The sequence below is a fragment of the Lampetra fluviatilis genome, chromosome 39 (genome assembly GCF_964198595.1).
Source record: "Lampetra fluviatilis chromosome 39, kcLamFluv1.1, whole genome shotgun sequence".
Taxonomy (NCBI): Eukaryota; Metazoa; Chordata; class Hyperoartia; order Petromyzontiformes; family Petromyzontidae; genus Lampetra; species Lampetra fluviatilis.
In genome coordinates this window covers 1,862,099-1,878,014 of record NC_136313.1, presented here as the reverse complement: position 1 = coordinate 1,878,014, position 15,916 = coordinate 1,862,099, and the positions used below count along the sequence as shown (strand labels likewise).

Below are 15,916 nucleotides of genomic sequence, written 5' to 3'. Positions count from 1 at the left end.
GGCCACGTAACATCGGTTGTAAAGATGAGAAAAATAGCAATGCATGTAGCTGTTACACGAATACCGAAGCCAGCAATGGTAAAGCAAAAACTTAAGCATTGAGTGTCAATGAATCTTAGAGGATGAATGGTTGACAGTCTAAAGGAACTAAATAACTTGGGAATGTGTTCAAGATCAGGATTGTTCCCGGATAGTGCTTAGATATGTTACTATAAATGGATGTGAAAGCTGGACAATTAACACCCTACAAAGCAAACTATAACCGAGATAAATACGGTTTTATGAAGGATATTTTTTGTTTTATGTACTGACCAGATGTGTAACATTACAGATAGCAGGGTACAAAACAATTAAATGCGTAGTGCTCGAACCGACACGACAGCTTCTTGTCTTTCCTCGTTACTTTATTTCGCGTATGTTGCTCAACATTCCTTCCTTCAACATCGCTCAATGTTCCTCCGCTCACGCCGATCCACAACTCCTCTCTCCGCTCGCTCGCCGCGTTCCGCCGGCCTCACTCGCTCCACCTCACTCCTCAGTCGACTCTCCTCTCCACTCTCTCCGCCACAGTTTGGCTGCTCTTTATCAGCTCCGCCGTCCCACTCCGTCATAACTACACCAGCTTCTCTTCCCACGCTCCAACCGCTTCCTACTCTTCGTCGTCTCACTGTCACTCCACACTTCTCCACTGCTACCCTACACTTCTCCACTGCTAGCCTACGCTTCTTCACTGCTACCCTATCCTGGTACTCACTCTGCTGCTCCGACTCTCCATCATCTGTCTCCTCCCAGGCGCGAACTCCCGTCTCCTCCAAAAACCCCTGACTTTATCCCCGAACCAATTAATTCCCAATTAATCTGGGCATCCCCTGCGACGCCACTCGCCACCCAGCCCCCGCTGCCACGTGGCATGTTTTTGCAACAACCCCTCTCGGCCAATCAGCGCCCTGCACCCTTAATTACCCCCTGCTACCATCAGATATCACGCCACCTCAATTGGGACAACAACAACGACCAGCCAATCAGCGCCCTGTGTCCTCATTTGCTCTCACTATACGCCGCGTGCGCGCACACCGACTCCAGCGCGTGACGCCTATCTCAAGTACTACAAATGTATGATAATTTAATTAAAATAATGGCCAGTTACATTTCCTGGACATGTAATGACAAAACAAGGGAGTGAATACTGCGAAAATTTTCGGTACAGAAAGCCAGAGAAGATTTCAAAGCGAACACCCCGACCCCCAACATAGAAGTCAAACTCTGCCGATGCTGCCTTGCTTCCGACTTGCAGCACAACACTGGTAACGAGTGATGTTAACTACCTCGCCTGGTATGCAGGAGGTCGTGGGTTCCATCCCGACCCTGACGCCTGCTGCTGTATATTGGGAGTTTTTCGGTGTATCTCGTCATCACGGTGGATAGGAGATGTTAACTTCCTCGCCTGGTATGCAGGAGGTCGTGGGTTCCATCCCGACCCTGACGCCTGCTGTTTATTTGGAGTTTTTCGGTTTATCTCATCACGGTGGCTAGGAGATGTTAACTACCTCGCCTGGTATGCAGGAGGTCGTGGGTTCCATCCCGACCCTGACGCCTGCTGCTGCTGTATATTTGGAGTTTGCGGTGTCTCTCTCCCCTTGGTGCCGTGGATTTTGTTTTGCTCCGGGTCCTCCGGGTTTTCCCTCCACATTTAAATACACGTGTTTAGATTATTTCGATGATTTGGCTGATATACATTTCCACATGTTAAGCCACTTCGTTGAGCTATCAGTTGTGGCCAGGTCGCTTCTGAAATAGAATCTAACAAGCTCAGTGGTCCTTACCTGGTAAAATAAAAAATAGTTTCCTTGTATTTGTTTTAGTGATTTGCTCACCTTTACTATACTTTACACTCCTACAGTGTCTTTGTATTTGTTGTTGTAGCGCTCTGACCCGCCCCTACTGCACATCTGTGAAAGAGCTTCATAGCTCATCGGATTCCTCCACGTGCGTGCATGTTTATTCGTTTCTGCGATAGAGCGAAATCGCAATTTATCGTGCGATATATTAGGTCCGCGGTAATCGATTCAGTCCATCATAGCCCCCGGGGTCGGCATGACGAGCACCAGCGCTTGGAGAAGTTAACAGCGGTTTGTTTTATGGATAGACTTGTCCCCGCCATAACAACGTGGAATATCCACCACTGGTTCCGGGTTGTAAACAGAGAATGAGCGCCTCCTCAATGCTCATTTGAGCGGTAATTGTTTTGATATTGTTTACTTTTAATCGTATCGTTAAACATTGCAGCAAGGAACCCGATCACATTCTTCAATGTTGCAGGTATATAACGATCAATATCGCGGAGTGTATTACAACAGCACGGCTTAGAATATTTAAACCTAAAGGGAGCCTACGGCAGTGCATGATTGACGTTGACTGCATTTTTGAACCGCAAACTGCGGGAGTCTCGTGGGATACGATGACGTGGGCTACGTGTCCGAGGAACGTTACCTTTTACTGGTAGGAACCTCCTGGTTACACCAGCCCACAGGGGATGATTGTGTCCGTCGTGCAGGGAGGGGCTGGGTGGGGAGGGAGGGGCTGGGTAGGGAGGGTGGGGAGGGGAGGGGAGGGTGGGGAGGGGCTGGGTGGGGAGGGTGTGGCTGGGTAGGGAGGGTGGGGAGGGGCTGGGTGGGGAGGGGAGGGTGGGGAGGGGCTGGGTGGGGAGGGTGTGGCTGGGTGGGGGGTGTGGCTGGGTGGGGGGTGGGGCTGGGTGGGGAGGGAGGGGCTGGTCACCCCGTGGTGCCCTTATAAAACTCAACGTTTAACCTACTCACGCCGGTTTGTGCCCGCCCTCACAGTCGGGCATATTTGCGGAATACACCACGCCGCCGTTGACCCTGGCCATTGACCGAGCAACCCAACGTTCCTACCAGCTCCCTCCGCAGGATAATGTGTTTGTGTTGAATCGGCCCTCGTCGTGTCAATGACATCTGGTGTACACGTTGGACTTCTCTCGCACCGTACGTAGCCGACCGTGCTCATCGGAGGGTGCCAACGCACTGTTGGATGTCCCAACAGAGTACGTATTTTGTCTACGAATGCCCTTGAATAACATTGGCGTGGAAATCCAATAGTCTGATGGGCAAATATAATTGGGGCTTCGGCAGGAGACGCTGCTAAGCAGCAGGTGCTGTGTATAGGAGTGGAAGCACGCGCGCCGACGGAGATGGAGCGAACATTGAGAGTTTCCATGAATGAGCACATCGCAGGGTCGTGAGAGATGGCATTTGCTTTGCAAGCCCTTCATCCCCAAGTGGAGTGACCTTGGATGAGCGTGATGATGATGGCAATGGACTCAAACATTGCAATCTTCTGTCCTGTACGCAGTGACGGGACACCTCGTTATTTATATAATTACTCATTTTAAATTAATTGCTCACATTCCAGTGCGAGATGTTCCCCAAATACTGCAGCGGATTTAAACAAAGGCTTCTGCTCGTCGGTTTGACTTTTAAGTGTAAACGCATTTTAAACGGGATGGCACGGGCTCACATAGGCAACGTACGGAGCTAAAAGCCAGAAAAGTAAATAATGCTAATTGCACTAATAATTTTGCTACATCCACCGCTCCGTATTTCACCCTCATTGAATCTTTTTTTTTAACCAACAAATTCGGAGGATTATAGGAATACCGTGCCACGCAATATTATCGGCTTGTCAATGTATGGGCGTGCTTTGCACTATAAGTGGCAGTGTTCCGGAAAATATCGAATTAGAACTCAGGGCCCCATTCGGGGCATTGGCGATGCGTTTTGAAATACCACGCGGCCCTGCAGGGAAACTGGAACGCTAAAAGGCAAGTACAGACACCGCCTAATCACGGGTTAGTTATCCACGTGCGAAACAAGTTAAGATGATATTTTCCACAATCCATTAAATCGCGCGGTCTTCCGAATCTTACGAGCAGCGTTCAACGTATTCTACGTTGAACTTCTTCTGCACCGCACGTACCCAACCGTGCTAATCGGAGGTGCGGCGGGGGGGGGTAAGGACAACAAACTAAACACTAAAACAGCGTTGGTTCCTCAACAGCAAGCAACCTGAATTGGTTTCAACAAACCTTGAACAGGATTCAGGCCTGCTGAAACCAACACTACCCGATGGTTATAGAACAAGGATCCCTCCCCGTGTTAAAAATATATGCGTGAGCCTTAGTTCGAGTGTGGAAACTGTACAACTGTAATGCACGGCAAACACGTGTGTGTTCATACACCAACGTTAGTATGGCCAAGGCGTGGCTATCTCGTTTCCTGCCTGCTCTGTGGTTGGGGGAGTAGGGTAAGATTGGTGGTTGTGTTTACCACATTGGTGGAAAAAACCCAAACTTTTCCAGCGGCAGGCATCGGGTTTTTCCTTTAATACAATTAAACCCGATTTCGGGGAATTAAAACCTGGTTTAATGAATACGAGACTGATCCAAGGCTTAGGCTGCTTCCTCGTCGGTGCTGCTATCGTACTCGGGGGGGCCGTCGGGCACGGGGTAGTCGTAGAATGCGGCGGGCAGGTTGGTCGTGATGAACACGAGGAGCTTCTCCTGCACAATCGTGGGCGCCAGTGAGTTCCTTAGCTTGGAATGGATGAAGCCCATCGTTGAGAAGTTTGCGAAGGTCGGTTCTGCAATTAGAACCAATTAAACCGGATTTCTCCCAATCTCAGATGATCGGGATTAATATAAAAAGACAATTAAACCCGATTGTAAAAAAACCCGACTGTGCCACCCTTGGTTTACCAGTTTCACTGCGGTCTGAGTTGTCGGAGCTGGTTTGCACCCAAAGCCCTCTCGTCCTCCAAGACCTCCACGTGTCCGTGCTGGGGGTGTCTGCTACTTCAGCAGTTTTTTCTTGCCGTGGTTGTCCCACCTGATGACGATTGCTTGTGTTGCGATCGAAACGTCGTGATCTATTAATTTTCTACCTAAGTGACTTTACCGAAAGAACCAAAGAGTATGCATTCCTGCAGTTACGAAAGCTTCAAATCAAGATTGCGAGTGTATTATTTGGTGTACGACTTTATTATCATCGTCGTCGTCACCATCTTCACAATCCTGTATAGGCTTACCTCGTTAAATGCGGGAGGCCATAGACACAATTCAAAGGTTCACGACACTGTTAAACAAACGTGAAACGTAAGGCGGACATAGCAACGATAAGATCTGCTTTGTTCCTGTTTATTCGTGGCTCTGCTGTGTTTAAACAGTACCGAGGAAATGCTGTGATGCCAATCTAGACACGCGCCTTTAGGGCGCGTGGCTGCGATTCATGTCCACGCGATAAACTGCTGCGTTGTGCGGTCATTTGTGAAAGCCAGGTCGCTTGTGTATAAGAGCTAAGTAGCTCAGTTGGCCTTAACTGGTAAAATACAAGTTTCTTTTCATTATACGACAGTGCTGTTTAAGAATTTAGAAGGGGGGTTGTGGTCCTTAAGTAGGGGTGGATTTGCCCCCCCCCCCAACGCTACGGGACTGGATCATCAGCCGTAATCTATCCACTGCTAGCCCACGTCATCGCAATCTCTCTTGTGCAGCACGATCTGAACTCGGGGGACTTATCGTGAGTCATAACGATGATTGGTGGGCGTCACAACGTTCCCCGCACGTTCTTCAGATCGCGTTCTGATCATGGGCCATCTGAGTTCGAATCAGGACCGCGGTTAACATCAGGAGCCAGCGTCGAGTGATGTATGAACCGATCCTGAACCTGACTCATCCCCCCCATCCCTCCAAGCCCGGTGCTGATCGTTGCCAAGCTTGTCATTAGGCTTTTCAAAGGCTACTTTTGTTTTGAATGTTTTCCAACATGGCAAACGTGCATGAATTGTATTGGCCAAACATGTCAATGCAGGACCTTTTATAAAGGGCGTGATGTATTTACTCAAGGACCAATTGGGTTTCATAATCATGCTCCCAAATGGTACAATAACCCGGAATACATCACCACAATTTAAAGTCCGCTATGAACGCGCCGCGCAGTGCACGCGGTGTAAACGAGAGGCCGAGTAGCCAAACCGGTCGTACCAGTGCTGCGTGGGATTTGATGCGCGCGCCACATCGCAACACGTCCACCAAAGGACGTGAACCTCGTTCGCCTTCGCACCAATTAAAATTGTTTTGCCTCTCGGAACGTCAAAGTGTCTCCCCGCTCGTCTCCATCCATCGGCCCATCCAGAGGCACTGGTTGAACTTAATACAATTTTTTGTGGCTGAGCTCAGTATTTCTTTAGGATATGCACAGTCGTCTCCCAACGAAGTGGCACTTGTTTTAGAGACCCAGGAGATGTTTTTGCCACCTGGATAGATCATCCACTCATCCACTTAGGTAAATACTTATCCACATAAACCCCCTACTACCCACACCCCCTCTTTGTTTCTCCATAATTTAGTTTAACTTTTACTGGCCAGGATACTGACAGGGTCAGGGTGTAACAATTACAACCACTGGACTAGGAGGTCATTAGTTCAATCTCCCATGCAGCAGTTGAAAAATTGGCGAAACTTCCTTTGACGAATTCCCCCCCCCCCTTACCCAGCACCCTCCCCTCGTCCCTGGTAGATCGCATATGGTGGGGTAAAATATGAGTACTCACCTTCTAAGATTGTCTTTTCATCATATAAGTGTAGGCCAAAATGCCCTCTGGAATGACTCTGTAGGCCTACTCTATTGGGAGGGCTTTTTGCCCGCAGTGGCGTGAGCGAGACTTTTCAGGGCTGCACCTTCAGCTGTGAACCACTTCGTGAGGTTTTGACGACACTATACAGAGTGAACCATTATGGATAACCCACGAACATTATAGACATGGGGATTCATTGTAAAAAAAAACACATTATTTCAAAGCCTCTACAATGTCTACATGTCCCCCAACCAACAACCTCAGTACACGTATTAGCCAGGCGGTGGTGGTGGTGGCTATGCACGTGGCTGCCTGTAATCCAGCACTGTGGAGGTAGCAGCGAGGGTTGGTGGATTAACGCACAAATGTCGTGAAACTCCCTCGCCATGGGCATCAACGTGCTATTCCCATTGACTCGCCAGGAGCCTGCGGTATAGCACACACGTGGACTCCACCTGTGCCGTATTTATGGGATAGAGTGTTTCCCCTTCGCACGTGCGATTTCTCTGGGTGCTCCAGTGTCCTCCCACGTGTAAGCGCTCACGAATTGGCCGATGACACCTTAATATATAGAGGACCGCAGAGCCTTGGCAATTGCTGGTAGTGCCGGATCACCACGTGGCTGCCTTCTCGCTTGTCTGTGGTTCCTCATTGTGACTCTGAGTCATTCCCTCACGACGAGAATGAGGAAATTCTGTGACGGTGGGCGTCTTACAAGTTTAAATTATTACATTATTATTACTTTTCCTAACTCTCCTCTGCAAAGTAGGGACGGAGCCATCGTCTGCTCTATTCAGTCACCTGTTGAGAAGAGCATAAGACATGTCTATGAGAAACTGTGGCGAGATGTTGACTACCTTGCCTGGTATACAGGAAGTCGTAGGTTCGATTCAGACACTGACGCCTGCTGTATATTTGGAGTTTGCGTGTTCTCCCCGTGGTCGAGTGGATTTTTCTCCGGGTCCTCTGTGTTTTCCCTCCACATTTAGAATCGTGCGTTTAGAGCATTTTGCTGGTGGAAATTTCCACGTGTCAAGCCACTTCGTTGAGTTATCATTTGTGGCCAGGTCGCTTCTGAAAAAGAGCTACACAGCTCAGTGAGCCTTACCTGGTCAAAAAAAAAATGTTTGTAGTTTTTAGTTTAGTTTAAAAACCAATGGGGTATTAGTAAAAGAAATTGCGCTACACAATCACTCGTTAGCGGAACTGGGAAAAACGTCCCAAAGGGAGGGGGGCTCCTTTATGAGAGTCTTGGAACTGAGAGAGGCTTTCCTGGGTAAATAAAGGACATTATTTTTATTATTTTAATCACCAGCCATGGTCAATCCACTGATGGATAAATGCCCCCCCGCCCCCCCCCCCCCAGAGCCGCCGTCGCCACCACCACTGATGGATCACCGCGACACACCAAAAAGCAGAGCCGTTTTCATCTCCCCATTATTATTATATTCCCTACTGTATTATACAATGGGTGTATTTACAGTCATCTTACATCATCAAACATTTAAAACTTGGAAGAAGAAAAAAAACACTGCTTTGTTTTTTTTCGGCGCTGGGCCGTAGAAACAACATGTCTGCGCGTTCATTCTCCCTGCCAGACATTGTTCACGTCCCGGATGCCACGCGTTCCATTTCTTCCGAAGAAATACAACACCCGGCGACAGGCCCTTCGTACGTTCGCACGTGGGTACAAGGAGCGGCCAACATCGGTGGCGAGCGATATCCGAACTAGTTTGGGTCCTTCAGTCGCCATCCTCCCCGTCGCCACCACCACCATAACCGCACTGACCAGCGTGGTGAAGTATGGTCAAACAACCCCCCACGATTTCGATTTAAAGCTTTCGTGACTGCAGGGATTCATCTACTTGGTTCTTTCGGTAAAGTCACGTAGAATGGAAATAATAAAATAATAAAAATAAAACATAATAAAATAATTCTCACGACGTTTCGGCCACAACGCAAGCAGCCGTCCTCAGGTGAAGACCAGGTCTGTCGAGACGACAGAGTCTGAATGACACACCCCAGACTTGGAGCGTATATTTAAGCTGGGAGGGAGGAGGAAGAGCGCCTTGACAAAAGAATTTGCATATCAAGAGGAATTTTGCATATTTATGGGAAATGCAGATATGCGATGAGTACTACTTGTGAAATAAGTAGGTTTGGCGAGGGGTTTAAAGTTATGTTTTGCCCGTGCATTATGCAGGATTAGCAGCATCAAAGGGAGGGGATAGGGGGAAGCATTAATAAAGGGAAGGAATGTTAATAGTCTGTAGCTGCAGTAACTAAACCACCACGTAAACAACTAAAGTATAAACTACATAGTATCATCAGTATACTAAATATACTCTCCACCCCACGAGTGACACGGCAGTGCTGTGCACGCGTGTCGTTCCGTCGCGTAGCGCTCGGTGTGCCGCGAATCGGTCCTGGGCCTCCCTTCGGTTGACTCAGCCTCAAATGAGTACCTGGTACGGCGTGTAAACATCGCCACCCACCCCCTCGTGTGACGTGCTGGCCTTCATAGGTGCTCGCTAACAGCACTTGTCCCAACAGTTTGTTAAGGCTATACGGGGGATCTTTGTCTCTTTTTGCTAGGCATGTGTCACATGACAGCTCTGGACTCCCTTGTGTACGAGATGCTCCATCTCAGGAAATTGCCCAGAGTGAATAGCTCAGTGGCTCGGCGGTAGAGTGAGCGGTTCCCAGTGGAAAAGTCGCGAGTTCACATCCTGGGGTAGATAAAATAGGTACCGCTTTGTGGGGAAGTCAACAGTGGTTGTCCTGTGGATAGACTAGCCCCCACCATGGGAATGTGGAATTTCCCCTACTGCCTCAATGCTCATTTGGCGAGGAAATGTCTCTGACATTTGACTTTGGGTTATATCCCGTGATAACTTTAACAGCCTAGACAACCGAACTAAGAGTGATGTACAACACTAAGGGGCCGTCCATAAATGACGTCACGCGATTTTGGACGATTTTTGACTCCCCCCCCCCCTTCGTCACACGGCGTCACAAAAAGTCAGACCCCCCCCCTCAAATATGACGTCATAAAGCTCTGCCCCCCAAAAAATTAAACATGCTTCAAATCGTTGTTTTATATTAATATTATTTTATTATTTCCCTTCTACGTGACTTTACCGAAAGAAACAAGAATATGCTTCAAATCGCTTTAAACTATTGTCATTGTAGTGCGTATTTAATGTGCCGATGCACTCTGATGTTGTAGGAGAAAACATTTATTAAAAAAGTCTATTTAATTAAGTAGAACGTGTTGTCTATATTTATTTAAAGTTGCGCATTTTGATGTGACGTCACATTTCTCAAACCCCCCCCCGCTCGTCACACATCGTCACAAATGTCTGACCCCCCCCCCCCCCAGGTGCGTTACGTCATTTATGGACGGCCCCTTACACACGCGTTCATACAAGCGTATACCCCTAGTGTATACACGTGCATTAACAACACGCGCGTGTGTGTGTGCATTACAACAACAACACTCCTACAACTACGCGTGTCAGTGCACGTGTATTAGTGCGCGCGCTTTAAACACCACTTGCCGGTATGCTGCCACGTGTCGGCGTTGGCACACTTTGCCTTGCGGGGCTGGTTGGCTGACCAGCACGGACCCTTCGCGATGTGTCTGTGTGTGTGTGCCCACCGGAGCCTCTGGGCATTAAGCGGTGGGCGGGTGATGTGATGTGTGTGTGGGGGGGTGTCGCTAGCGGCGTGCGTGCGGGTCTCTGGTATTGGATTACAGCGGAGGCAGGGGCGGTATGGTTACGAGAGAGCGAGGAGGGAGGCTTTTAGAGCGCCACCACAGCCAATTCGTGTGGAACAGTCGCGATCAGTCGGCCAAGGCCACCACCGGCTCGGCAGCTGGCAGAGAGTTCCGTGGGCAGCGCTCCGTTTGGCAGGGGGGTTCCGGCCGCTGCAAGGTTTGCGTTTGAGCGCTCAGGTAAGTCCAGGTGTGATGAGTCTGCAAACTCCACCTCGGAGGGCAGTAGAAGCTCGCGGCTGTGTTTTTCTGCTCCTTGCCCCGCGCGCTTATCCAGCACTCTTGAAGCCAGGGTTGTTGGTGGATGACACAGATGAGTGAAATTCTGGGCTGCGATATCACCATCCCCTTGGCTTGCCAGGGAACGGCAGTACAGCAAGTAGGTGCATTTCTATCTTCACGGGGATCACACCTCTCCTCCCTTGCATGCGCATGTTCTATCCTGATACTCTGGTTTCCTCCCACATGTATACATTCTCTTTAATGGAATTTACCAAATATCCCAAAATAGGATCACAGAACTCGGGCGATTCATGGCCCCCGCTTTGGCAGCCTTCCCGCTCGTCTGTGCAGCACTTTGCAAATATGTGTATTTTATTTATCAGTTTGGCAGGACGTCTGGCGTTACGCTGCACATACTGGGAGCTTATTAAGGCGCTGGACTGACATTGTGCTGGACAACACGAGGGGCAACACGACAACACTTCGGAAAGAGCCGCGCGGCACAATCGCGGAAGCGTTGCGCGGTAGTAGGTACGACCAACCCGTGGGGTTTTCAATTCTCAGATTGACTGAAATGCGATGGCGGTGAGCTCATGTTGAGTGGCTTCTTTAGCAGAGGGGCGCACAACGCACGCAGCTTCTCAGATCTGGTCATCATTACATGGTGGTGATGATAAAATTGTTGTTGTAAAATTTTGACTTAAAATTTTCGTTACCGCAGGAATTCATCTTCTTGGTTCTGTCGGTAAAGTCACGTAGATAAAAAACAAAAACAAAAAAAATTCTAAAAGAACATTATATTATTTTAAATGTATTATTTTTATTAAAAATTCAATATTAAAACATTTAATTAAAATGTTATTTTATTCTTTAACAAAAAATTTTATTTAATTTTTTAATTTATTTAAAATTTCTATCTACGTGACTTTACCGAAAGAACCAAGAATATGAATATTGTTGTTGTTATTGCGCTTCTTTACCCAGGAAATCCTCACGGAGTATCGTGACATTCTTTTTCAGGAGGGTCCTGCCACGTTTTCGCAGTATGGGCCCAATTATTGCCGTGTACTGTCCAACGGAGTCACTTGCGGATAACTCTTCCAAACTTTTTTCAAACTTTGGACAATGACACCAGCACACGATGAGGCCCCACTCTTGCGAGTGACCCCACGTGATCTGGAACGTCCGCCGTGAAGCGGGCGGCACTTGGTAGTTTGGTAGTGTTTGATGCGGGGGTATTCATCGTGGGGGGGGAGGGGGCGCTGGATTCGAACCGTGGGCCTCGGTAACAAAGGGGCGGACGCGGCAACCTCCGGGCAGCGTCACGGACATACTTCACCACCAATTGTCGCCCCCCTCCTCCCCCCCGCGTGGCACCTGGGGCTCTGTAACACCCGAAGTGGGATTTTTTTCTTTCTCAAAGCGGAGTGGCTGGATGAAGTCTCGCCCGCGTAGATATCGAACCCTTGACGCTCGGGCGTCAATGGTTCGATATCTATGCGGGGACCTCAACCATAAAACTGGAGAGGTCTACGTATGTATGTTGAACTTCTTTTGCGCCGTACGTAACCAACCGTACACCGTGTAGAGTAAATACATGTAGGATACAATCCCCCATATAGCCTGCAGAAGGGGGTTGGTGGCCAGCACTAGGCCCGGCCACCTTTGTCTCCCCAGTCGTGATGTTCACCCCACCGCACCAGGTACTCATTTTAGGCCGAGTCAACCTGGAGGACCAGTCCAGATGCTCATCAACGATGTTGGCCGTGAGCGGGATTAAAATTCGGGACAAGCGGGTTCGATGTGCGTTGTGCTAACCGCAGCACGACCGCTCCCCATGCGTGTGTTTACATACGCAGGATGACACGCCTGTTCCCAGAACGACACAATTCCACCCAAAGTCCAGGGATGGAAAAACAGTGCCAAACGTTTGCGTCATCAGACAGCTGTCTGAAATGTTGGCATAACATACATAGTGTAAAAAAAACTAATTGGTGTTTAAGCAAGCAAAAGCCCATTGCTATCCATTAATATAGCATGCAATGCTACACTCTATGTATATTGCAGGCCACAGTATATTTTACAACTATTTTTGTAAATTGTGGAAATTAAGTCGGCTTCTTATTACGCGTTCACCATGGTTACAAATGCCATGGTCGCTTTGCTCCTTCATTGCTCCACCCATGTCTACCAGACTCACTGTTTCATCTCATTCACCATGCTTCAGGTCACCACAACTCACTCACTCACCCACCCATTTAATCACCCGCCCACCCACCCACTCACTCAATCATTCACTCACTCGCCCGATCACTCACACACGCACCCACTCGCCTAATCAAGCAGTCACCCACACACCCACACACCTATTCACTCACTCACTTATCCACTCAACCATTCACTCACTCACCTGATCACTAACACACTTACATATTCAAGCAGTCACTGACACACTCACCCACCCATTTACTCACTCAATTACCCACCCACTCAACCATTCACTCACTCACCCATCCACTCACCCACACACCACCACACTACAGGCTACACAACACGTGCCTCCTCTGCTTCGTCCCTCACACTGCTGCACTTTACAATTCCTTCCCGTCATCTCCTTTCCCAAGCTCCTATAATAATAACAACAACCTTGAATGTATATACGTTGAACTTCTTTCGCATCGTACGTAGCTAATTTCAGGAAACGTAGTAGCTCTGTATCTCTTACAACTGTGACAGTGCTGATTGTTGCTGGCCGCTGGATGTCTTTTGCCTGTGCTCAGGCCAAAACATCTCGCCACGGTGGCCACCTCGCCTGACATACAGGAGGTTGTGGGTTCGATCCCGACCCTGACCTCGTCGCCTGAATATTTGGAGTTTGCGTGTTCTCCCCGTGGTCATGTTTTTTTTCTTCGGGTCCTCCAGTTTTTCCCCTCCACATTTAGAAACATGAGTTGAGAGTAAACTAAACTACACTAAACAGTTGTTATTTAATCAGGTAAGGCCCACTGAGCTGTATATCTATTTTTGAGAAGCGACCTGTCTGTCACAAATTGTTATACATTTTCATATGATGATAAGCCACTTAAATTTCGATTTTAAAGCTTTCGTGACTGCAGGAATTCATCTTCTTGGTTGTTTCGGTAAAGTCACGTAGAATGGAAATAATTAATTTTATTATTTTATTATTTCCATTCTACGTGACTTTACCGAAAGAACCAATAAGAAGAAAAGCCACTTCATTGGGCGACGATTTGTGAAAGCCAGGTCGCTTCTGAAAAATAGATATATAGCTGAGTGGGCCTTACCTGGGAAAACGTTTATATAGATAGATAGTTTAAAAGACATAGTTTTAAACAGTTAACCAATTGGTCGGCACGCACGTACGACATTAACCTCAGATGCTCCACCGCGCCTCCATGCAAATTGGTTGGCACAACTTTCCGTCGCGAACGTGGCCAACGGGTTTTAAATAGCCGATAACCCCCTCCCCCCGCACCTGCAGAATGCCGACACGTGTAGCGTTTCACACAACGCTATTTATACATGCGGCACGGTATATATATGTATTTAAAAAAAAACTCTACACCACTGATGGCGAGCCGTGTTCTGAGCAAGCCGTCCGAACGCAATCATTACACCTCCACAGCCTGCTACACAATACACAACAAATGCTGTAGTGTCACCTAATTTCATAGTCGGAGGGCGGGGGGCGGACAATATATCAGGGCGGTAGGGGTCACGACACACGCGATGTTAAACGAAACTTCAACTGAAAGTTAGAATGCCGAACAGAGTAGCGATGTGACCTGCTTGTCGACCCGTGCCTTCTTGCTTGGTCTCCGTGACCCCCTGTTCACGGTGGCTAGGAGATGTTAACTACCTCGCCTGGTAAACAGGAGGCCGTAGGTTCGATCCCGACCCCTGACGCCAGCTGCTGTATATTTGGAGTTTGCGTTCGAATAACCCTGCAGATCAATTTGGTGAATTTGGCTGAAAGTGAGTAGCTTGCGCGCGTGCACATCAGAGCACCGTGAAACTGCGCCCGCCTTTGAGAAGTTGCGCACAGTTTATCACAAAAGCTTTTTTTAAATATCTATTTTTGGCAAGAGAACGACATTGTCTCTGCAGCTACTGTGTGAATTGTCTCCGTGTCTGACACAGCCGTGCACTTAGGTGTTGATACTGCATAAATGCAAATTGTGACTCATGACAGGGCGTAATGTATTACACATTTGTTAGCATGAATAAATAATACAGTTGTACGCTTTATGTGCAGTGAAGTTTGGCCGTTATAATTTAATGTGCAAGGAAGCTGCTGCGGTGTAATGGTCAGCGCCCTGGACAGTTTGATTCCATCTCCTGGTGCGGCAAGTTTCTTAAATGACCACCCACCCCCTTCACCAGCAGTGTAAATGGGTGTTCCGCAATTAGTCGATCTACAAAAGCGTTGATGTAATGTGTTTTTTAATACGCTTGCATTTTGATTATTTATCCCAGAGAGCCACACTGAGTCGAAGAAAGATTTTTCAGTTCAGATTATTTTGAAGTACGCTGTGAGCCAAGGAGCTCTTAAATCGGGGTTAATCAACATAAACGATAATCCTACAAAAGTCACAGTTAAGTAAGTCAATAATAAACAATAACAGATAAGAGTAAAAAAATATAGCAAGCAAATCATAATCGCAATAGGAAAATTCTCTTTTTTTTGTTGTTGAAAAATTCAGTTAAATTATAGATTATCATCAAATACCAGGAGGGTCCTACATTGGGTTTTTATTTTAAGATACTTTCAACTCATTAACGATGAGTTGTTTATGCAAGTGGGAGGAAACCGGAGCGCCCTGAGAAAACCCATGCCCGCGAGGGGGCAACGCTCGATCCCCATGCAGATGGACACAGATGGTGATTAGTCCGTTTGCTGTACTGCCTCCCCCTTGCGAGTCAGGGTAAGTGGCGCCTTGACGCTCACGGGGAGTTTGACAACTTTTGTGCTGTGATCCTCCAACCCTCGCTGCCTCCACAATGCTGAATTACAGGCAGCGTGGAAGCCACCACCTGGCTAATCATTTACTAAGCCACCAACCCCCCCCCCTTTTGTCTGTTATGCAGTCTGTTACTCCATGTACACAGGTATTTTAATTTAATTTTGGAGGATTTCCGGCATCGATGTATTTTTCTGTATTCAGTTTGAACGCCACAGGGCCTAGAAAAGGTGTGTGACGTGCCAACCTTCATGGGCGCTGCTCGCTAATAGCACTTTCCCTTGCG

At 48.0% G+C, this 15,916-nt stretch overlaps 2 protein-coding genes across 6 annotated transcripts in view; one reads left to right on the top strand and one right to left on the bottom strand.

The window, feature by feature from the left end:
- HMGCR (3-hydroxy-3-methylglutaryl-CoA reductase) overlaps nucleotides 1-10,303 on the bottom strand; it is a 47,290-nt gene extending 36,987 nt beyond the window's left edge. Inside the window, exon 1 of the mRNA XM_078874418.1 lies at nucleotides 10,205-10,303. The gene's annotated coding sequence lies outside the window, so the exon portion shown is untranslated. The remainder of the gene's footprint in view (nucleotides 1-10,204) is intronic.
- Nucleotides 10,304-10,381: 78 nt separating this feature from the next.
- The window catches only part of GCNT4 (glucosaminyl (N-acetyl) transferase 4), a 47,196-nt gene continuing 41,661 nt past the window's right edge, over nucleotides 10,382-15,916 (top strand). For 2 of the 5 annotated variants that reach the window (XM_078874421.1, XM_078874425.1), the window contains exon 1: nucleotides 10,382-10,606. The gene's annotated coding sequence lies outside the window, so the exon portion shown is untranslated. Of the gene's footprint in view, nucleotides 10,607-10,714; nucleotides 10,806-11,031; nucleotides 11,180-15,916 lie in introns of all 5 variants that reach the window. The other 3 variants (XM_078874423.1, XM_078874422.1, XM_078874424.1) reach the window with 3 other exon arrangements.